The sequence below is a fragment of the Cheilinus undulatus genome, linkage group 17 (genome assembly GCF_018320785.1).
Source record: "Cheilinus undulatus linkage group 17, ASM1832078v1, whole genome shotgun sequence".
Taxonomy (NCBI): Eukaryota; Metazoa; Chordata; class Actinopteri; order Labriformes; family Labridae; genus Cheilinus; species Cheilinus undulatus.
The window spans coordinates 1,331,869-1,356,427 of NC_054881.1; positions in this window are offsets into that span (position 1 = coordinate 1,331,869).

Below are 24,559 nucleotides of genomic sequence, written 5' to 3' on the forward strand. Positions count from 1 at the left end.
GAATCCGGCCGCTGTAGACATCATTTATTCTGCTGCACGCAACTTTAGTCCCTTTGATTTTCATTAGAATGGTGCATTATGGGAGCATGAAGATGATGGCTCAGTTCAGCTGTACAGGAAATGTTGGGCAGTGATCTTTATTTCTTCTGCTGTCACTGATCTCACGTCTGTATCCACAGAGCAGCAGTAATTTTAACCCTTTAGCCCAGCTGGGAATCAGTCCTACAGTTTACACAATCATAAAGTCACCATTCCACATCCGTTCACTACGACCCTACGCTTTACTGACCAGACGTTTCTATCTCAGCTGAACTGGGTTACCTGGAGAGGAGCTGATCTAGATCACCAATGACTTCCTGCAGACCTCTGAGTCTAGACTTAAAGGGAGACCAGCGTCTAGAGGAGTCTAGGACTGAGACCAGAGTCTAGACGAGTCTAGGACTGAGACCAGAGTCTAGAGGAGTCTAGGACTGAGACCAGAGTCTAGACGAGTCTAGGGCTGAGACCAGAGTCTAGAGGAGTCTAGGATTGAGACCACAGTCTAGACGAGTCTAGGACTGAGACCAGAGTCTAGAGGAGTCTAGGACTGAGATGAGAGGCTAGCTGAACCTCTTTAACTGCCTTTCTCCCTTGTTTTGTCTTAAACATGCTTTTGATGGAAACACTGATTGACTAATAAGGCGATAAACCTGGTGGGGGTCTGGTTAGACTGGAATGACAACTGGGGGCCCAGACTGGCCTGCATGCAAAAAACAAGGATGGAGTGTTTTAATGATATTTGATGACACTTTCCCAAAATATTCCTTTCCTAAAATGAAGGGGGAAAAGGCCCAAACTTACAAAACCTCACCAACATTCCCTTTATGATTTTTAAAACATTCTGTCCTGCTCTTTGAGGATTAAGTCATCCTTAAAAGCTTATGAAACATTCTGTAGTTGCCTTTGAAGATGATGTAACTCCATCCTTGCCTTCAAAGATGATGTCATCAAAGCTTATAAACCATTACGTCCTTGCCTTTAGAGATTAGGCCATCAAAACTTATAAAACATTCCATTGTCTGCCTGAAAGATGACGTTATCCTCTAAAGTTTATTAAACATTCCATCCTTGCCTTTAAAGATGATGTCATCAAAGCCTATAAAATATTCCATCATCTGCCTTTAAAGATGATGCTGTCTTTGTCATTTTTTAAAAACATTCTATCCTGCTCTTGAGGATGATGTCATCCTTAAAAGCTTATGAAACATCCTTTAGTTGTCTTTGAAGATGATGTAATCAAAGCTTACAAAACATTCCACCCTCTGCTTGTGAAGATGCTGGCATTCTTTTGATGTGTATAACACATTCAATCCTTGCCTTTAAAGATGATGTCATCAAAGCTTATAAACCATTACGTCCTTTGCCTTTGAAGATGTCATCAAAGCTTTTAAAACATCCCATCCTTGCCTTTAGAGATTAGGCCATCAAGACTTATAAAACATTTCATTCTCTGCCTTTGAAGATGATGTCATTCTTTGAAGTTTATAACACATTCCCTCCTTGCTTTTAAAGATGATATCATCAAAGCTTTTAAAATATTCCATCCTCTGCCTTTAAAGTTGATGTCATCCTTTGAAGTTTATAAAGCATTCCATCCTCTGCCTTTAGAGATTAGATCATTAAAGCTTATAAAACATTCCATTCTTTGGCTACAAAGACGATTTTGCCCTCTAAAGTTTATCAAACATTCTGTCCTTGCCTTTGAAGTTGATGCCATCAAAGTTTCTAAAACATTCCATCCTTGCCTTTTGCATGCAGGCCAGTCTAAGCAGTTCCTCGCTAGATTTATTGAGTAAATATTATATCAGTGTGTCCATTAGAAGCGTGTTTATAACATGAGGGAGAAAAGCTGTTAAAGAGGCGCTGCTAGCTTCCTAGCTGCAGGCTAAATGTTCCATTCATTCTTATCAGCGTGTTGTTAGAGGAGGACAGAGTTCTGATGCCAGGTCATCTCTGACTGTCAGTACAGAGTATGGAGCACACAGACTAGTCTGACCTGGTATCAGGATGTAGAGTGTCGTTAGTGTGAGGCCTCTGATAAAGCTGTCAAATTTGACGTGTTTTTAGCGTGTTCCAGCTCTCTGCTCCTTGTCTCTCACCTGCTGTAGGATCAGCTCACCTGTTGGTGCAGCATCCCTCCTCTCATATTTCACACGTCAGCGTCTTTACCCCCCCCCCCCAACCTAAAGAGCCCGTGCTAATGTAATTGTTTCACTAATTATTCCTTTAATTCAGTTATGAAGAGCTAACAGCGCTAACCGTGCCGCTAAAAGGAGATTCATCCTGAGCCCTGCAATCTGATTAAGAGGAAACGCTTAGCACACAATCCTTTCTCCCAGGATAATCCTGTTTACTGACATTAACATCCCAGCTGCTGCTGCTGCTGCTGGTCTGAGAGCTGCACCTGAAGCCTGCAGGATCCTCTTTAACATCTGCCTCCTGCTGCTGCAGACTGCCAGCCTATAGACCAGGACCAGGACCAGGCCAGGCATGTCAAGACCAGTTTGGCTGATATGGTCTGAGGTCAAACTAGGGCTGGGTGATATGGCCTAGAACTAAAATCTGCAGTTTAAACAAAAACAGGATTCAAGATTTGAATCAATTTTCTCTCAGTTGCTTTAAGCAGAAAGTCACCATTTAACACGGTCACCAGTTAGAACATAACACCTGCTGTCCTACAGCAGGCCTCAGATTCATGAGATATTTCACCGAGAAGTTCCTGATTAATGCAACCTAAATGCCAAAAAAGATGGGTCACTGTGTGAAATGTAAACACCTGGGTAGTGAGGAGACCAGCTTGAGTTCTGGGGGAGGAAAGTTGTCCCATTCTTGTCTGACTCAGGATTCTAGTTGCTCAACAGTCCTGGGTCTGCTACATTTTCTGATGCTCCAAAAGTTTTCTGTTGGTGAAAGGTCTGGACTGCAGGCAGACCAGTTCAGGACCTGGACTGGCGTCTGTGGTTTCCCCTGACCACAGAACAGTTTTCCATGCAGCCCTGCTTGTTTGTCACATCCTGTAAAGGTGTCATTATGCCTTTTTTATTGATAAATCCTTTCTCCAAGTTTGCTTTTAATAAGCCTCTCACTTTTCCTGCAAACAAACAAACAAACAAACAAACAAACAAACAAACAAACAAACAGTGCTGAATCGTCGCTAATGCTGTATTTTCCCCTCAGTCTTGTCTTTAGGTCTGTTTTCTTACACACTCCGCAGATCTGAGCAGAATGAGAGCATCTGATGTTTCTATCAGAGCTGAGTGTGTGTGTGCATGTGCGTTTTTGTGTGTCTGAGCCGAGGGCCATCCTCTGCTCCGTCCTCTCCATCTCTGTCACAGAAACACAGCGCGGCGTCCCCTCCTTTAATTTACTGTGTGAATGATTACACAGCTCATTGGTCGGCCATTGTGCGCCTGATGGATTTCATTAACTTTGGATTAATCAGCTGATCAGCTGATATTTAATGTTTGGGATGGGGGGGCAGATTAATGCTCGCTCTGACAGAGGTTAAAAAATAAATTTCACCTCCTCTACCTCTCAGCCTCTCGTTTGCTCTCTTCATTTTTTACACATGGCGGGCTGCCCCGCCTCCTGATGATGACTTATTTACAGCTGGGACGCAGACAGACACCAGTAAGCATACTGGTCTGAAGAGAATGACCGTCAGGGCCATGAAACATCTATAAATCTGGTCTGCATGTTTTCTTTAACCACAAGTCATTCCTTTAAAACCGTAAACATTCAACTCTGGTGTGGTGTCATTCCCAGCTCCGACATCCGAGGGAAACAGAAGCAGCAGAAGTTCCAGAGTGATGACTCGCAAATTTGGGAATTTAAAGAAAATCTGTAGGTATTTATGATTTTTTTATCAGTTTCAAACCAGTACACCCAAGAGTCTCCAGAGAGAAATCAGGGACGGCAGTAGCAACAGTGCGGCGTGAAAATCAACACAGATGGACAGACACGCCCTACATCCCTACATCCCTACATCCCTAGACCCCTATATCCCCACATCCCCACATCTCTTCATCCCTAGACCCCTACATCTCTACATCCCTGGACCCCTACATCCCTACATCCCTGGATCCCTACATCCCTACATCCCTGGACCCCTACATCCCTACATCCCTGGATCCCTACATCCCTACATCCCTACATCCCTGGACCCCATATCCCTACATCCCTGGACCCCTACATCCCTACATCCCTGGACCCCATATCCCTACATTCCCACATCTCTTCATCCCTAGACCCCTACATCCCTACATCCCTGGACCCCTACATCCCTACATCCCTACGTCCCTAGACCCCTACATCCCTACATCCCTACATCCCTGGACCCCTAGACCCCTATATCCCTACATCCCCACATGTCTTCATCCCTAGACCCCTACATCCCTAGACCCCTACATCCCTGCATCCCTACTTCCCTAGACCCCTATATCCCTACATCCCTAGACCCCTACTTCCCTAGACCCTTACATCCCTTCATGCCTACTTTCCTAGACTCCTGCATCCCTACATCCCTACATTCCTAGACCCCTACATCCCTAGACCCCTACATCCCTACATCCCTACGTCCCTAGACCCCTACATCCCTAGACCCCTACATCCCTTCATCCCTACATCCCTACTTCCCTAGACTCCTGCATCCCTACATCCCTACATTCCTAGACCCTACATCCCTACGTCCTTACATCCCTACGTCCCTAGACCCCTACATCCCTACATCCCTAGACCCCTACATCCCTACTTCCCTAGACTCCTGCATCCCTACATCCCTACATTCCTAGACCCCTACATCCCTACATCCCTGGACCCCGACATCCCTAAATGATAATAAAGCATAAACATTATTCAAAGCTGTAGATTTTAACCTAATAATCACACAAATGTGAGTAGTTTCTCTCAAACATAGTTTCAGTCTACTGCAGGCGTACAAAAACATTCAACGACTTTTAGAGCTGTTACCTGAGCGGGATTTACTGAGGTTTAGGGGAGGTAAATATCTCCAGCTTTTAGAAAATGTGATTATTCACCACAAATGTAAGATGAACAAGAAAACTAAATGTTCTGCTCATTCTTTGTTGTTTTAGTCAGCTGAAGCTCTGGTCACATGAAAAACAGTCACGGGGATTTTTGTTCGCCAAGAAACAGGAAGTAGTTTTATTCAGAGTCAAATTTGAATCCACTCTGCTGAGATTTATGTCTCCACCAGCGTTTCAAGACTCTGGAAAAACAACTTCCTGTTTCATGGCGAACAATAATCCGCCATAAATAAGTTTTTAATGTGAGCTGAGCTTCAGCTGATTTGAACCTACAGGCAGTAAAAAGACATAAAGGATGACCACAACTTCAGTTTTTCATGAGAGGAATAACCCCTGATAAACTCACAAACCAAAAACCTTCTTTTTCACTCCTTTTTTTGCTTTACGTCCATTTTTTCCCCATTTTTAACTGATTTTGCTTCTTTTTAACCCTTTTCACCACTGTTTCCACTCATGTTTGACTTGTCTTTCCGCTATTATTCCATTTTTCAACTTCTAACTCATTCTTGCCTCTTTTAGCTCCTTTAAACTATTTTCTCTGACATTTTTTTTTGTGTTGCCAAAACTGGATTTAAATTGTCGCTTTGCTAAATGTAAACAGTTTTTGCCACTTTTTCACCTCTTTTCACCACCTTTTTAGTCATTCTTTTGCCACTTTGACCCATTTTTGCCTTTTCATAAATGTATTAAACTGCAGATGTCAGTGAATATGTCTGCAGTCGGCGGCTGCTTTTGCAGGACTGTTAGATTCAAAGCTGCAGATTCGTGTGAGGCTTGTGCTTTATTGTGGGCAGGTATTATTTCTGCAGGTGTATTATATTGAACAGTTTTATATCAAATCAGATCTGAGTTTGTTAAAATGATAAACAGCGTTGGTTACAGCTGCTGTATGACTAGGATAAGCCTGTTTTTTTCTCTAGTTTGTGAGGTTTACATGCAGCTTTATCACCATAAAAGTCTTTAGTGGCCTTAGATGAAGAGTCTCTCTGCGTCATGTTTGGGTGTTCTAGGAGAAGTGAAATCACACGGCCGTCCCTCTGAGTCTAAATTCAGTCTCTTTTTTTTTTAAAGGACTCTGTAAATGAAAGTGATGGCAGATTAATAGATTGATGGTTTAATAGTTAAAGCTCACAAGCAGATGAAGGGTCTTCCCCGTGGGTGTATGTGTGTGTGTGTGTGTGTGTGTGTGTATGTGGGGGGGTCTTGTGTTTTTGGGGGGGTTAAGTGATGGATCCCCAGTGAGCGTTTGAGCGCGTGCTGTGGCGATCAGTGGAGCAGAGCGATCCTATCAGCTGGTGATCACATTGATCATTCAGACCCCCCCTCCCTCAGGAGACCACCACTCTGTTACATTGGGGGGGGGGGGGGGTCTGTGGCACATGTGCTCTGTGTAGCAGCTCGATGTCATGAGGACGCCATGGGTGTGGCGTTCTGTGATTGTTATCTGTTAGAGAAAGCGTGAATCATTAACAGGGCGTCTGTCAGAGACTGACCTGCTGCTGGGGGGGGGGGGGCTTTCTGACCCTCCATTACTTCATTAATTAACCTGAACCTGCTCCACACACCTGCACCCCCCCCTCCATCTGTGGGTGTTTACACGACTCTACACACACCTCTCACCTGGGGGGGGCTGACCTGATCTAAGCCCCGCCCCTCTTAATGAGCATTCATGTTAATCAGCAAAAACACCTGTTGGGGGGCGGCAGGTTAATAACGGAGCAGATTATAATCTCAGTAATAATCCTCATTAACACAGAGGAGGCAGACAGGAAGCACTGGGTCTCAACTGGTGGGTCAGGACCCAAAAGTGGGTTGTGGATCTGATCAGTCTTTGTTGGTGCGCGATACAAACATATGAAGACACCATCAGCATCCTCAATTATTCAACTTTTATTCCTTTAAAAACAAAAATGGTTTCTGATTAACCCAGAAATGGACCCTGATAAACTAGAGACTGGACCCTGATAAACCTAGAGACTGGACCCTGATAAACTAGAGACTGGACCCTGATAAACTAGAGACTGGACCCTGATAAACTAGAGACTGGACCCTGATAAACTAGAGACTGGACCCTGATAAACTAGAGACTGGACCCTGATAAACCAGAGACTGGACCCTGATAAACTAGAGACTGGACCCTGATAAACTAGAGACTGGACCCTGATAAACTAGAGACTGGACCCTGATAAACCAGAGACTGGACCCTGATAAACTAGAGACTGGACCCTGATAAACCAGAGACTGGACCCTGATAAACCAGAGACTGGACCCTGATAAACTAGAGACTGGACCCTGATAAACTAGAGACTGGACCCTGATAAACTAGAGACTGGACCCTGATAAACCAGAGACTGGACCCTGATAAACCAGAGACTGGACCCTGATAAACTAGAGACTGGACCCTGATAAACTAGAGACTGGACCCTGATAAACCAGAGACTGGACCCTGATAAACTAGAGACTGGACCCTGACAAAACCAGAGACTGGACCCTGATAAACTAGAGACTGGACCCTGATAAACTAGAGACTGGACCCTGATAAACCAGAGACTGGACCCTGATAAACTAGAGACTGGACCCTGATAAACTAGAGACTGGACCCTGATAAACCAGAGACTGGACCCTGATAAACTAGAGACTGGACCCTGATAAACTAGAGACTGGACCCTGATAAACTAGAGACTGGACGCTGATAAACCAGAGACTGGACCCTGATAAACTAGAGACTGGACCCTGATAAACTAGAGACTGCACCCTGATTAACCAGAGACTGGACCCTGATAAACTAGAGACTGGACCCTGATAAACCAGAGACTGGACCCTGATAAACCAGAGACTGGACCCTGATAAACCAGAGACTGGACCCTGATAAACCAGAGACTGGACCCTGATAAACCTAGAGACTGGACCCTGATAAACCAGAGACTGGACCCTGATAAACTAGAGACTGGACCCTGATAAACCTAGAAACTGGACCCTGATAAACCAGAGACTGGACCCTGATAAACTAGAGACTGGACCCTGATAAACCTAGAAACTGGACCCTGATAAACCAGAGACTGGACCCTGATAAACTAGAGACTGGACCCTGATAAACTAGAGACTGGACCCTGATAAACTAGAGACTGGACCCTGATAAACCAGAGACTGGACCCTGATAAACTAGAGACTGGACCCTGATAAACTAGAGACTGGACCCTGATAAACTAGAGACTGGACCCTGATAAACCTAGAGACTGGACCCTGATAAACTAGAGACTGGACCCTGATAAACTAGAGACTGGACCCTGATAAACTAGAGACTGGACCCTGATAAACTAGAGACTGGACCCTGATAAACTAGAGACTGGACCCTGATAAACCAGAGACTGGACCCTGATAAACTAGAGACTGGACCCTGATAAACTAGAGACTGGACCCTGATAAACTAGAGACTGGACCCTGATAAACCAGAGACTGGACCCTGATAAACTAGAGACTGGACCCTGATAAACCAGAGACTGGACCCTGATAAACCAGAGACTGGACCCTGATAAACTAGAGACTGGACCCTGATAAACTAGAGACTGGACCCTGATAAACTAGAGACTGGACCCTGATAAACCAGAGACTGGACCCTGATAAACCAGAGACTGGACCCTGATAAACTAGAGACTGGACCCTGATAAACTAGAGACTGGACCCTGATAAACCAGAGACTGGACCCTGATAAACTAGAGACTGGACCCTGACAAAACCAGAGACTGGACCCTGATAAACTAGAGACTGGACCCTGATAAACTAGAGACTGGACCCTGATAAACCAGAGACTGGACCCTGATAAACTAGAGACTGGACCCTGATAAACTAGAGACTGGACCCTGATAAACCAGAGACTGGACCCTGATAAACTAGAGACTGGACCCTGATAAACTAGAGACTGGACCCTGATAAACTAGAGACTGGACGCTGATAAACCAGAGACTGGACCCTGATAAACTAGAGACTGGACCCTGATAAACTAGAGACTGCACCCTGATTAACCAGAGACTGGACCCTGATAAACTAGAGACTGGACCCTGATAAACCAGAGACTGGACCCTGATAAACCAGAGACTGGACCCTGATAAACCAGAGACTGGACCCTGATAAACCAGAGACTGGACCCTGATAAACCTAGAGACTGGACCCTGATAAACCAGAGACTGGACCCTGATAAACTAGAGACTGGACCCTGATAAACCTAGAAACTGGACCCTGATAAACCAGAGACTGGACCCTGATAAACTAGAGACTGGACCCTGATAAACCTAGAAACTGGACCCTGATAAACCAGAGACTGGACCCTGATAAACTAGAGACTGGACCCTGATTAACCAGAGACTGGACCCTGATAAACTAGAGACTGGACCCTGATAAACCTAGAGACTGGACCCTGATAAACTAGAGACTGGACCCTGATAAACTAGAGACTGGACCCTGATAAACCTAGAGACTGGACCCTGATAAACTAGAGACTGGACCCTGATAAACCTAGAGACTGGACCCTGATAAACTAGAGACTGGACCCTGATAAACTAGAGACTGGACCCTGATAAACTAGAGACTGGACCCTGATAAACTAGAGACTGGACCCTGATAAACCAGAGACTGGACCCTGATAAACTAGAGACTGGACCCTGATAAACCAGAGACTGGACCCTGATAAACTAGAGACTGGACCCTGATAAACCAGAGACTGGACCCTGATAAACCAAGAGACTGGACCCTGATAAACCAGAGACTGGACCCTGATAAACTAGAGACTGGACCCTGATAAACTAGAGACTGGACCGTGATTACCAGAGACTGGACCCTGATAACCAGAGACTGGACCCTGATAAACCAGAGACTGGACCCTGATAAACCAGAAACTGGACCCTGATAAACCAGAGACTGGACCCTGATAAACCAGACACTGGACCCTGATAAACCAGAGACTGGACCCTGATAAACCAGAGACTGGACCCTGATAAACCAGAAACTGGACCCTGATCACCAGAGACTGGACCCTGATAACCAGAGACTGGACCCTAATAACCAGAGACTGGACCCTGATAACCAGAGACTGGACCGTGATAACCAGAGACTGGACCCTGATAAACCAGAGACTGGACCCTGATAAACTAGAGACTGGACCCTGATAAACCTAGAAACTGGACCCTGATAAACCAGAGACTGGACCCTGATAAACTAGAGACTGGACCCTGATTAACCAGAGACTGGACCCTGATAAACTAGAGACTGGACCCTGATAAACTAGAGACTGGACCCTGATAAACCAGAGACTGGACCCTGATAAACTAGAGACTGGACCCTGATAAACTAGAGACTGGACCCTGATAAACTAGAGACTGGACCCTGATAAACCAGAGACTGGACCCTGATAAACTAGAGACTGGACCCTGATAAACTAGAGACTGGACCCTGATAAACTAGAGACTGGACCCTGATAAACCTAGAAACTGGACCCTGATAAACCAGAGACTGGACCCTGATAAACCAGAGACTGGACCCTGATAAACTAGAGACTGGACCCTGATTAACCAGAGACTGGACCCTGATAAACTAGAGACTGGACCCTGATAAACTAGAGACTGGACCCTGATAAACTAGAGACTGGACCCTGATAAACTAGAGACTGGACCCTGATAAACCTAGAAACTGGACCCTGATAAACCAGAGACTGGACCCTGATAAACTAGAGACTGGACCCTGATTAACCAGAGACTGGACCCTGATAAACTAGAGACTGGACCCTGATAAACTAGAGACTGGACCCTGATAAACTAGAGACTGGACCCTGATAAACTAGAGACTGGACCCTGATAAACCCAGAGAATCCTGACTAACTGTTCCTTTTTCGACTTTTAACTGCTTTTCACCGCTGCTTCTGCTCATTATTGCTGCTTTTAGCACAGTTACATTTTGCCATTTTTTTTCTCAGAGACCACTCCCATCATAAGAGACCACTCCCATCATAAGAGACCACTCCCATCATAAGAGACCACTCCCATCCAATCAGAGACCATTCCCATCATTTAGAGAGAGACCACTCCCATCATTTATAGACCACTCCTTTCCACACAGAGACCGCTCCCATCCAATCAGAGACCACTCCCATCATTAGAGACCACTCCCATCCAATCAGAGACCACTCCCATCCAATCAGAGACCACTCCCATCATTAGAGACCACTCCCATCCAATCAGAGACCACTCCCATCTTTTAGAGACCACTCCCATCCAATCAGAGACCACTCCCATCATTAGAGACCACTCCCATCCAATCAGAGACCACTCCCATCATTTAGAGACCACTCCCATCCAATCAGAGACCACTCCCATCATTAGAGACCACTCCCATCCCTTCAGAGATTTTGGCAACTTTTTGTTATTTAACCAATTTCTATAACTTTTACTCAATTTTTTCCCATCTTTTGGCCCGTGTTTTCCTCCAATAATAACTAGTTTCTTGCCTCTGTTAATACATTTTTTATTGGTTTATCTGGCAGTTCTTCAAGGTTTTGTTATTTTTTACCCACATCACCACTGTTTTCCCCAAAATTTGCTTCTGTATCCCACTGATGCCACTTTTAACCTACTTTTGCCACTTTTTAGCCACTTTTCACTGCCTTTATTTATTTATTTATTTATTTATTTTTGCTGATTAAAACCATGGTTAACACAGCTGAAGATAGTGGACCCTCATGTGGCTGACCTTCATGGAGGCTTGGACCCCCGCTCCTACGGTCTGTGGATGAATGAGAGCCGTCACCATACCAGAATGTTGAATATTGCTACAGCACTGAGGGAAATTAAATGATTTTAATCGTTGTTTTAAAACTACAGCAACAACTGAAGAACCCCTGGACACAAACTTTCCTTTTTTAAATTTCTGACCTGCATAAAAGAAAGATTATTTAACAGTAAACACACATTTGAGCTCCTGTTGATGAAATAATCTTTCTACATGAAATCAAATGTTTCCTCTGAATGATCTTTACTGAACCAGAGGATGTGTCTGCTGTGGTTCTGTCTGGTTTTTCAGATTTTTGCCATTTTTAGGTCATTTATAGGAGTCGGTGTTGGTGCAGATCTGTGGGGCTGTCCTCAGTCCGGGATGGAGAGGAGAACTTTAGAGGATCAGGAGATGTCTCTGTCTCCATCAGAGTGTGAGTGTTGGGTGAATGGAGGTAGTTCAGAGCTCCAGTCTCTGCTGATAGAGATCCACTGACGTTCAGGAACATAATGATACGTACAGCTGATGTATCAGCTGATTTCTGTGGACACAGGTGATTATCTCTCCAAGGTCTGACCTGCTGATTGAAATGAGTACCTTTAGTCCTGGTAGCCCCATTAAGGGGTCTAATCAGGCCCAGATTGGGGCCTAAACCAGTCCAGTCCCAGCCTCCATGAAGAAGACATTTTTCCTCCCGGGTCCTTGTCATTGGAGGAGAGGACGAAGGTAGGGCATGTGTTCCCTCAGTGCTGTCTTCCAGGCTCTCGGTGACAGGCTGCAGGCAGGAAGCATCTCTCCGGTGTCACAGACGATCAGCTGTTCTCTGCGAAGCGCGCCGGCTGTCGAGGTAAAGGTCAGCGGGAAAAAAAGGGAAAGTTCCCGTCAGAGCCGGAGAGGCGGTGTCACAGATTAATCTGAGAATCATTATCATGCATCTGTATGTGAATAATTCCAGCAAAGATACATTTCTGGATTAATTCTGCAGCTTTTCCAGCGCAGAGCGACGAGCGGCGGGAACAGAGGGAGCACGCTCAGAAGATTAGAATATATGTGTGCATTTATATTACCTCCTTTACTGTCAGCTAAATTATTCATGTCATCCAGATCCAGTGGCTCCGTCCGCCGAGTGTCTCTGCAGCCAGCCGGCTCACGGCCGCCACATTTTTCATTTCATTTTAATAAAGAGATCTGCAGCACACGCACGCCAATGCTAACCTACGTGTTTACCGTGCGCTGTGACACACAAAGGTGGTGTGCTGTTGACTGGATATACAGTCTACAGGTTTAAATGATGTGGACCAAACATGATGATGTCAGGAGTCACGGCGCCGATTTACAGCTGTACGAAAATACAAGTATACACAATTACACACATTTATACATAAACACACAATTACACACATATACACAAATATAAATACACACAAATCCACAATAACAAATATGATGATGTCAGGAGTCACGGCGCTGATTTACAGCTGTTCGAAAATACACAGTTACACAATTACACACAAATACACAATTACATATATACACTAGTAAGGAGGAGTAAGCTCAGAGGACCACTTATTGGTGCTTTTTCCTTCTTGATTCTAACCATGACCTGGTTGTGGCCTCTGTGAAATGTTACAGCCCTTCTGATCAGACACTAGAGGTCAAAGGTCAAAGCCTTTGATCACTGAAGTTAAAAAATTCAGAGAAATTCAAGTGAAATCATATTTGTGGATCGAAAGCTGCTTCCTCAGTTCTCTCTCTGTGTTCTCTTCATTTCCTCCTCTCAGTTACTAAAACAAACGTTGGTTTAGACCTGACCCCGCCACCTGTCACATCCAATCAGAGACCTCGCTGCAGCTGACTGACAGCTCAAACACATTACTCCCACCTGTCCAGCTATTTTCTCTGTGGGTGTCAGCTGCCATGTTTCTGCCTCTGCTGCTTTTACTCTGTTAATAATGGTGGTAAACATGCCTATATGAGCCTTAATCAGCTGTAAACATCAGTCTATATCAGCTGTAAACATCAGTCTATATCAGCTGTAAATATCAGCCTATATCAGCTGTAAATATCAGTCTATATCAGCTGAAAATATCAGTCTATATCAGCTGAAAATATCAGTCTATATCAGCTGTAATTATCAGCCTACATCAGCTGTAAATATCAGTCTATATCAGCTGAAAATATCAGTCTATATCAGCTGTAATTATCAGCCTACATCAGCTGTAAATATCAGTCTATATCAGCTGAAAATATCAGTCTATATCAGCTGTAATTATCAGCCTACATCAGCTGTAAACATCTGTCTATATCAGCTGTAATTATCAGCCTATATCAGCTGTAAATATCAGTCTATATCAGCTGTAATTATCAGTCTATATCAGCTGTAAATATCAGTCTATATCAGCTGAAAATATCAGTCTATATCAGCTGTAATTATCAGCCTACATCAGCTGTAAATATCAGTCTATATCAGCTGTAATTATCAGTCTATATCAGCTTTAAATATCAGTCTATATCAGCTGAAATTATCAGCCTATATCAGCTGTAAATATCAGTCTATATCAGCTGTAAATATCAGTCTATATCAGCTGTAAATATCAGTCTATATCAGCTGTAAATATCAGTCTGTATCAGCTGTAAATATCAGTCTGTATCAGCTGTAAATATCACTCTATATCGGTGTATATATCAGTCTATATCAGTTGTAAATATCAGTCTATATCAGCTGTAAATATCAGTCTATATCGGTGTATATATCAGTCTATATCAGTTGTAAATATCAGTCTATATCAGCTGTAATTATCAGCCTATATCAGCTGTAAATATCAGTCTATATCAGCTGTAATTATCAGCCTATATCAGCTGTAAATATCAGTCTATATCAGCTGTAAACATCAGTCTATATCAGCTGTAAATGTCAGTCTATATCAGCTGTAAATATCAGTCTATATCAGCTGTAATTATCAGCCTACATCAGCTGTAAATATCAGTCTATATCAGCTGTAATTATCAGTCTATATCAGCTGTAAATATCAGTCTATATCAGCTGAAATTATCAGCCTATATCAGCTGTAAATATCAGTCTATATCAGCTGTAAATATCAGTCTATATCAGCTGTAAATATCAGTCTATATCAGCTGTAAATATCAGTCTATATCGGTGTATATATCAGTCTATATCAGTTGTAAATATCAGTCTATATCAGCTGTAAATATCAGCCTATATCAGCTGTAAATATCAGTTTATATCAGCTGTGATTATCAGCCTATATCAGCTGTAAATATCAGTCTATATCAGCTGTAATTATCAGCCCATATCAGCTGTAAATATCAGTCTATATCAGCTGTAATTATCAGTCTATATCAGCTATAAATATCAGTCTTTATCAGCTGTAATTATCAGTCTATATCAGCTGTAAATATCAGTCTGTATCAGCTGTAATTATCAGCCTATATCAGTTGTAAATATCAGTCTATATCAGCTGTAAATATCAGTCTAAATCAGCTGTAAATATCAGTCTTTATCAGCTGTTAATATCAGTCTATATCAGCTGTTAATATCAGTCTATTTCAGCTGTAAATATCAGTCTGTATCAGCTGTAAATATCAGTCTATATCAGCTGTAAATATCAGTCTGTATCAGCTGTAAATATCAGTCTGTATCAGCTGTAAATATCAGTCTATATCAGCTGTAAATATCAGTCTGTATCAGCTGTAAATATCAGTCTATATCAGCTGTAAATATCAGTCTGTATCAGCTGTAAATATCAGTCTATATCGGTGTAAATATCAGTCTATATCAGCTGTTAATATCAGTCTATTTCAGCTGTAAATATCAGTCTGTATCAGCTGTAAATATCAGTCTATATCAGCTGTAAATATCAGTCTATATCAGCTGTTAATATCAGTCTATATCAGCTGTAAATGTCAGTCTATTTCAGCTGTAAATATCAGTCCATTTCAGCTGTAAATATCAGTCTAAATCAGCTGTAAATATCAGTCTATATCAGCTGTAAATGTCAGTCTATTTCAGCTGTAAATATCAGTCTATTTCAGCTGTAAATATCAGTCTATATCAGCTGTAAATATCAGTCTATATCAACTGTAAATATCAGTCTATATCAGCTGTTAATATCAGTCTATATCAGCTGTAAATATCAGTCTATATCAGCTGTTAATATCAGTCTATTTCAGCTGTAAATATCAGTCTGTATCAGCTGTAAATATCAGTCTATATCAGCTGTAAATATCAGTCTATATCAGTTGTAAATATCAGTCTATATCAGCTGTAAATATCAGTCTATATCAGCTGTAAATATCAGTCTATATCGGTGTAAATATCAGTCTATATCGGTGTAAATATCAGTCTATATCAGTTGTAAATATCAGTCTATATCAGCTGTTAATATCAGTCTATATCAGCTGTAAATGTCAGTCTATTTCAGCTGTAAATATCAGTCCATTTCAGCTGTAAATATCAGTCTAAATCAGCTGTAAATATCAGTCTATATCAGCTGTAAATGTCAGTCTATTTCAGCTGTAAATATCAGTCTATTTCAGCTGTAAATATCAGTCTATATCAGCTGTAAATATCAGTCTATATCAACTGTAAATATCAGTCTATCAGCTGTTAATATCAGTCTATATCAGCTGTAAATATCAGTCTATATCAACTGTAAATATCAGTCTATATCAGCTGTAAATATCAGTCTATATCAGTTGTAAATATCAGTCTATATCAGCTGTAAATGTCAGTCTATATCAGCTGTAATTATCAGCCTATATCAGCTGTAAATATCAGTCTATATCAGCTGTAATTATCAGCCTATATCAGCTGTAAATATCAGTCTATATCAGCTGTAATTATCAGCCTATATCAGCTGTAAATATCAGTCTATATCAGCTGTAAACATCAGTCTATATCAGCTGTAAATATCAGTCTATATCAGCTGTAAATATCAGTCTATATCAGCTGTAATTATCAGCCTACATCAGCTGTAAATATCAGTCTATATCAGCTGTAATTATCAGTCTATATCAGCTGTAAATATCAGTCTATATCAGCTGAAATTATCAGCCTATATCAGCTGTAAATATCAGTCTATATCAGCTGTAAATATCAGTCTATATCAGCTGTAAATATCAGTCTATATCAGCTGTAAATATCAGTCTATATCGGTGTATATATCAGTCTATATCAGTTGTAAATATCAGTCTATATCAGCTGTAAATATCAGCCTATATCAGCTGTAAATATCAGTTTATATCAGCTGTGATTATCAGCCTATATCAGCTGTAAATATCAGTCTATATCAGCTGTAATTATCAGCCCATATCAGCTGTAAATATCAGTCTATATCAGCTGTAATTATCAGTCTATATCAGCTGTAAATATCAGTCTATATCAGCTGTAAATATCAGTCTAAATCAGCTGTAAATATCAGTCTTTATCAGCTGTTAATATCAGTCTATATCAGCTGTTAATATCAGTCTATTTCAGCTGTAAATATCAGTCTGTATCAGCTGTAAATATCAGTCTATATCAGCTGTAAATATCAGTCTGTATCAGCTGTAAATATCAGTCTATATCGGTGTAAATATCAGTCTATATCAGTTGTAAATATCAGTCTATATCAGCTGTAAATATCAGTCTATATCAGCTGTAAATATCAGTCTATATCGGTGTAAATATCAGTCTATATCGGTGTAAATATCAGTCTATATCAGTTGTAAATATCAGTCTATATCAGCTGTTAATATCAGTCTATATCAGCTGTAAATGTCAGTCTATTTCAGCTGTAAATATCAGTCTATATCAGTTGTAAATATCAGTCTATATCAGCTGTTAATATCAGTCTATATCAGCTGTAAATGTCAGTCTATTTCAGCTGTAAATATCAGTCTATTTCAGCTGTAAATATCAGTCTATATCAGCTGTAAATATCAGTCTATATCAGCTGTAATTATCAGTCTATATCAACTGTAAATATCAGTCTATCAGCTGTTAATATCAGTCTATATCAGCTGTAAATATCAGTCTATATCAACTGTAAATATCAGTCTATATCAGCTGTAAATGTCAGTCTATTTCAGGAAGAAAGTTGTCCGTCAGAAACCTTCCTCATTATGCCTTTATCTGCACGAACCCGTCTGTCCTCTGCATCAGACACATTGTCTAAGACATTCCACTATTTTAGGCTTTTCAGCTGCAGAGATCCTTTTTCTTTTCCAGTTTGCTGAAACCTGTGGCCTGCTTAATGATGTGGAACGTGGTTTAATATCTAAGTTTATCTTTCTTCTGCCCATATTGATTAACATTAGCTGCAAAGATCAGCTGTATATTTCAGTAAAACTGTGGATTTTTAGTTTGGATTAACAGAACTTTTCCAGTTGAAACTTCCCTTTTTTTTTGTCATCCTTTAAACTTTGCAGTGGTTTTTCGTCATGGGGATTTACTTCTGAACTACATTTACAGATCTGTATCCGTATCAGTACTGGCTCTGATGGATTTGGAAGTACTTGGACTGGTTGTGACCCAGGTCCTGCAGCAGCTCCACCGTAGACCCCTGATCAGACCCGGTGCTGTATGAATCCCAGCTCTGATTGTCCCTGAATGTCCAGGTAGAACCAGTCATTCTCTGCTGTGACTGGCTGAGGCGCTCAGGTATCTGACAGCTCTCTCACCCGTGAGTCCAGCGTCCTGGTCTAGAACCAGAGGTGTCCCTCCTGGATGTGGGCCGAGTGTTGGGGCAGACTCTAAACGTCCTTCAGATTTGTTCTGCACTTGTTTAAAGCGTTCAGTCGACCCGAGCGTTTGCCCTTTAACAGAATATCTCCTCCTCCTGCAGACGTGAATCTGCGATTATTGATGGCTTCATATAAGCAGTGAACTTCTCCAATCGGCCCGCGCCGTAATTGTAAAGGAAGTCATATGCATAAAATTAATTATACGGCGCAATAAGGCCCATAAATCAGGTCAGTATCAATTCAGCTGAAGATGTTTCATGCTCACGCTCCTCGGCTGAGTTCAAGGTAAAAAAAGAGCCAGGATTCCCCTTTTTTAGCCAATCAGAGAACTAATCTGTCAGAGGACAAAGACGCTGATGAGCGTCTGAGCGATGGCTCTATCTGCGTCTATATTTGGAACAGAAATGAGCTTTTCTCCAACTCTTCATCACAGCCTGTTTACTCTCTGCTGCTCCAGAATAAAGCCTTTCTTCAGGAATATTCCTGCAATCAAACGCCGTAGGACGCTCTAGATTTTCCCCCGCTGCTTCCTGCGGCGCTGGGCTGACGGCGGCCGGACTAATTCAACAGAACAAAGACACGCGTTGAGTCCATTTATTGTCTATCAGATCATTATTTGATGTATTTGTTTTAATGACAGTGTGTAATTCACTTCATCTCAGACCGGCGCCCACTGCTCGCTCCAATTACGGCCCAGTCATTTATAACTCGCCGCCGTTTAGAGGAGGGTAATTGCCCAGATGGAAAGCTTAATGAGGGTTGCACAATTATTTCCTCCCATTCACATTTGTATTTGTTAGCTACTTAATTAAACCGCCTCTTTATACAGCAGCTCTTCATTCACTCAATCAGGAGCCTTCATTACCCATCATGCTCCTTGATTATTGATCATTACCCATCAGCCTCATTGATTATTGATCATTACCCATCAGCCTCGTTGATTATTGATCATTACCGGATGTTGCTTATTGATTATATATCATTGCAGTATTGTCCAATAAGATTGCTGTCGTTGATTCTTACCCAATCATGCAGCTCCACTCCTCACCTACCCTCCTAAAGTTGAGCACAACTTCCGAAAATGTTTTTATCTCTGTGCCTGGGTCGCTGAGGTGGCTCATTCCTAACCTCATCCATGTTTCTGAGTCCACCCTCTGGTCTGTGTTTCCACAGTCATGTTTCTGAGTCCACCCTCTGGTCTGAGGATCCACAGTCATGTTTCTGAGTCTACCCTCTGGTCTGTGGATCCACAGTCATGTTTCTGAGTCTACCCTCTGGTCTGTGGATCCACAGTCATGTTTCTGAGTCTACCCTCTGGTCTGAGGATCCACAGTCATGTTTCTGAGTCCACCCTCTGGTCTGAGGATCCACAGTCATGTTTCTGAGTCCACCCTCTGGTCTGAGGATCCACAGTCATGTTTCTGAGTCCACCCTCTGGTCTGAGGATCCACAGTCATGTTTCTGAGTCTACCCTCTGGTCTGAGGATCCACAGTCATGTTTCTGAGTCTACCCTCTGGTCTGTGGATCCACAGTCTTGTGCAGCAGGTTCAGTCCCGCCTGAGTAGAAGCTGTCATGTGACATGAGTGGGCCGTCCCGTCATATGGTCCCATCTAACACTAATATTATTCTGACAGCAGGCCGCCTTATCAGCTAACACAAACGGTCTGATCTGCAGCTGGACCGCTAATGAGGTGTCAACGTGATCCCCGGGTTAGACCGGAGACAGAACGGAGAACGGAGCGAGGACAGAGAGGAGAAACTGGAGAAGAGAACATAGAAATGGCTGAGACAGGAATGTTAGAGAGGTGGTGGGACCTCCGGGAGTTTAGTAGAGGTCTTTAAAGGGACGAGAGGATCATCAACCTAAACCTTCATATTCTCAGACCTACAGCACACCAGCAGGTAGTAAAGAACACAGCATCCAACCACCAGTCAGCCATCAATCATCCATCCATCCATCCATCCATCCATCCATCCATCTAGTGTTCTAAGCTCTGATGACATCTTTGAAGGCAGAGGATTGGATGTTTTCTAAGTGTTGATGACATCATCATCAAAGACAACAATGGAATGTTTTATAGACATAAAGAAAAGCATGACACAAAATGATGACATCATCAAAGGCAGGGGCTGGAATGTTGGTGAAGCTGGGGATGTTGGGGCCTTTATCCCTTCATTTTTGCCACACAGGAGGTCGTTTGTTGAAACTGTTGAGGAGCGAGGGTTTCCTTCAGTCTTCAACAGTTCCACCAACTTTTCCAGAAGTTTCTGACAAAGTTCAGTCAGCCTGAGGGAAGGTTGTTGGTTTATGTTCTAGAAATGAAACTGTGGCGACGACTCAGAGTCAGATATTCCACTTATAGAAGGTTCTGGCTGAATCTGAGCCTGTTCCCCGTGGACTCAAGCGTGGCGGCCCTCCGTCCATCATGGCGGCCCTCCGTCCATCATGGCGGCCTTCTGTCCATCATGGTGGCCCTCTGTCCATCATGGTGGCCCTCTGTCCATCATGGCGGCCCTCCGTCCATCATGGCGGCCCTCCGTCCATCATGGCGGCCCTCCGTCCATCATGGCGGCCCTCTGTCCATCATGGCGGCCCTCTGTCTATCATGGTGGCCTTCTGTCCATCATGGCGGTCCTCTGTCCATCATGGCGGCCCTCTGTCTATCATGGCGGCCTTCTGTCCATCATGGCGGCCCTCTGTCCATCATGGCGGCCCTCTGTCCATCATGGCGGCCCTCTGTCTATCATGGCGGCCTTCTGTCCATCATGGCGGTCCTCTGTCCAACATGGTGGCCTTCTGTCTGTCATGGCGGCCTTCTGTCCATCATGGCGGCCCTCTGTCCATCATGGCGGCCCTCTGTCTATCATGGCGGCCTTCTGTCCATCATGGCGGCCCTCTGTCCATCATGGTGGCCCTCTGTCCGTCATGGTGGCCCTCTGTCCATCATGGTGGCCCTCTGTCCGTCATGGTGGCCCTCTGTCCATCATGGTGGCCCTCTGTCCGTCATGGTGGCCTTCTGTCTGTCATGGCGGCCTTCTATCCATCATGGCGGTCCTCTGTCCATCATGGCGGCCCTCCGTCCCACGGTGATAAATGTCTGACATGTCGGTCCTCAGGTGCTCTGGTGTTGTGGCGTGATGAACGGCGTGTGAAAGCTTTCTTCTAATGATTGTTCTGCTGCTGACTTTATGAGAGCGCCTGTTTGAGCGCTGAATGATGCTCTCTTTTATTATTTCATCTGAGCCGCTCCACACAGCACATGTATGTTAAAGCAGAGATTAATCACTCACCGCCGCCGTATCGTTTGTCTCTGCCCGCCGCCGTGTCGATATCTGCTCCTATAAAGGCACAAACACATCAGCACTTTAATTAATGCAATTAAACCCGCAGCCATTCCTCAGCTGCCTCCTCCACGCCTTTATGTGAGCCGGCTCACGCCGCCACTGACCCGCTAACTGAAGAGCCTTTAATGGCCGACAGCATCATCAATCTGGGTTTATTTAAAGAAAACAAAAGCGTGAATAAATACAGAGGATATTTATCAGAGAGGGTTTCAGACTGGCATGGCTGCAGATGGTTTTACTCCTGCTCCGTCCTCACTTCAATATTAAAACTCCATAAACACTGAGAATAAAATCTCTTTAACAGCCAACAGCGGCTTATTTAGCTTTAACAGTCCTACAGACTCGTATTCATCATGCTTCTCAGCCTCTGATCAAATCAACACTTCAGACTTTTTTAAGGAAAGTTTAGGAACTTTTTGCAACCAGGCTTCAGATTTCTGACACTTTAAACCAGATGCTGCTAAAATCCCAGCTCACCTGTCCACCAGTGTTTACCACCTTTATCTTATTTCTGCCACTTTTAGCCACTTTGACCATTTTCTGTTCCTTCTGTTAACCCAGCTCCATTTTTAAAGCCTATTTTTGAAAAATTAAACAGCATTTCATTTTTTTTGTCCCGTTTTGCCCTTTTGAACCCATTTTTGCAGGTTCTTACTCTTATTAACCACTTTTTCTGTCCCTTTTGCCTCTTTCCACATTTTTTTGCCTCTGTAAACCCATTGTTGACACTTCTAAAACCCTTTTCACATCTCTCTCTGTATGTTTTTTTGCTATTTGTAACCCATTTTTAACAGCCTTTCACTTCTATTTACCACCCAATTTTGCCATTTTAACCAATTTTAACTCTGTTTGAAGGGAAGTAGTTTAGTAAAGTTAACATTTTTAGGGGTTATTGTTGAGTCATTTTGTACATGTGCTCCTGCATGCCTCATGCCAGGACAGGTGTGACTGTAGCTTTGGATACTCTGGTATATTCTGCTTCATGATGAAGCTTGACCTGCTAAAGGAAGCTGCTGTTCTGTTGCTGCACTAGAGTTCGTTTGAGCTTTCACACTGCTCCAAACGAACCGGACTATCCAGGAAAATGGCTCTTCATGTGGTCCCAATTTGGCTTTTTAAATGTGGATTAAATAACAATAGAAATGGTGGAAAGGAAACTGGCACTCAAACAGGAGCTAGCTACTGCCGTTCACATTAAAGAGCCGTTTAGAAGAACAGGCTCGTTCATGAACGGCTCGTCTTAACCCACAGGGTTTATTCTGTTTACAGTACATCAGTGTTTCCACTGAGAGCATGTTAATGAGGAAATGAGGGAGAAAAGCTGTTAGAGAGGCTCAGCTAGCCTCCAAGCTACACACTAGAATCCTCCGGACTGCCCTTTATCTGGAAGACACCAGCTAATAAATGTAAGACTCTGTCTGATACCTACAGAGCTATGAATACTGACTTTACTCCACTCCCATTCATTCCTTATGGCTGTTCCTCACTTCCTGCCTCAACAGACATATATAGTCATCAGAAACATGTGACTGTCTTCTAACGTTTTGAATTCATCCATCGAACTGATAAACTCCAAACTAAGGCAGTCCAGTTTAAAAACGAAGAGTCTTTCTCCCGCTTTTTCATGAGTATCAGGTTCTCCCTGTATTTCTTAAATTAACAGTTAAATTTTCCTCCCTGTGTCCTCTTCCTGTGGTTAGACCCCCCCCCCCCGCCCCCCGCGTTGGTCTCCTCTGTAAAAGCAGCGCCTGAACAAACAGTTGCTGGATTAACGGTTACTGTGGGTAATTAGAGTCCTGTAATAAAGCGGAGATCATCACAGAGCCGCGGCCCGTCTGCGCAGCAGCTCGTCCATCTTTCACTCTGAGATATTGTTGGGCAGCAGGATGGGAGCACTTGTTCCAATAAAAGAGGCCGTTTTACACCATGTTTTCATAGTAAGCTTTTATTTGACTGCTGTAACCGAGCTGTGGATTCATCCCATCATTTGCAGCAAACACTAACTCATGAATGTCTGCGCTAACAGCTGCACGGACTCTTATAAAACACCGCCTCATACACGGCCAGGGTGGGATATTAGACTAAAACACCTTCATCCATGGGCAGGCTGGAATATAAGACTAAAACTCCTTCATCCATGGCCAGGCTGGAATATTAGACTAAAACACCTTCATCCATGGCCAGGCTGGAATATTAGACTAAAACACCTTCATCCACAGCCAGGCTGGAATATTAGACTAAAACACCTTCATCCACGGCCAGGCTGGAATATTAGACTAAAACACCTTCATCCACAGCTAGGCTGGAATATTAGACTAAAACACCTTCATCCACAGCCAGGCTGGAATATTAGACTAAAACACCTTCCTCCACGACCAGGCTGGAATATAAGACTAAAACACCTTCATCCACGGCCAGGCTGGAATATAAGACTAAAACACCTTCATCCACGGCCAGGCTGAAATATTAGACTAAAACACCTTCATCCACGGCCAGACTGGAATATTAGACTAAAACACCTTCATCCACGGCCAGGCTGAAATATTAGACTAAAACACCTTCATCCACGGCCAGGCTGGAATATAAGACTAAAACTCCTTCATCCATGGCCAGGCTGGAATATTA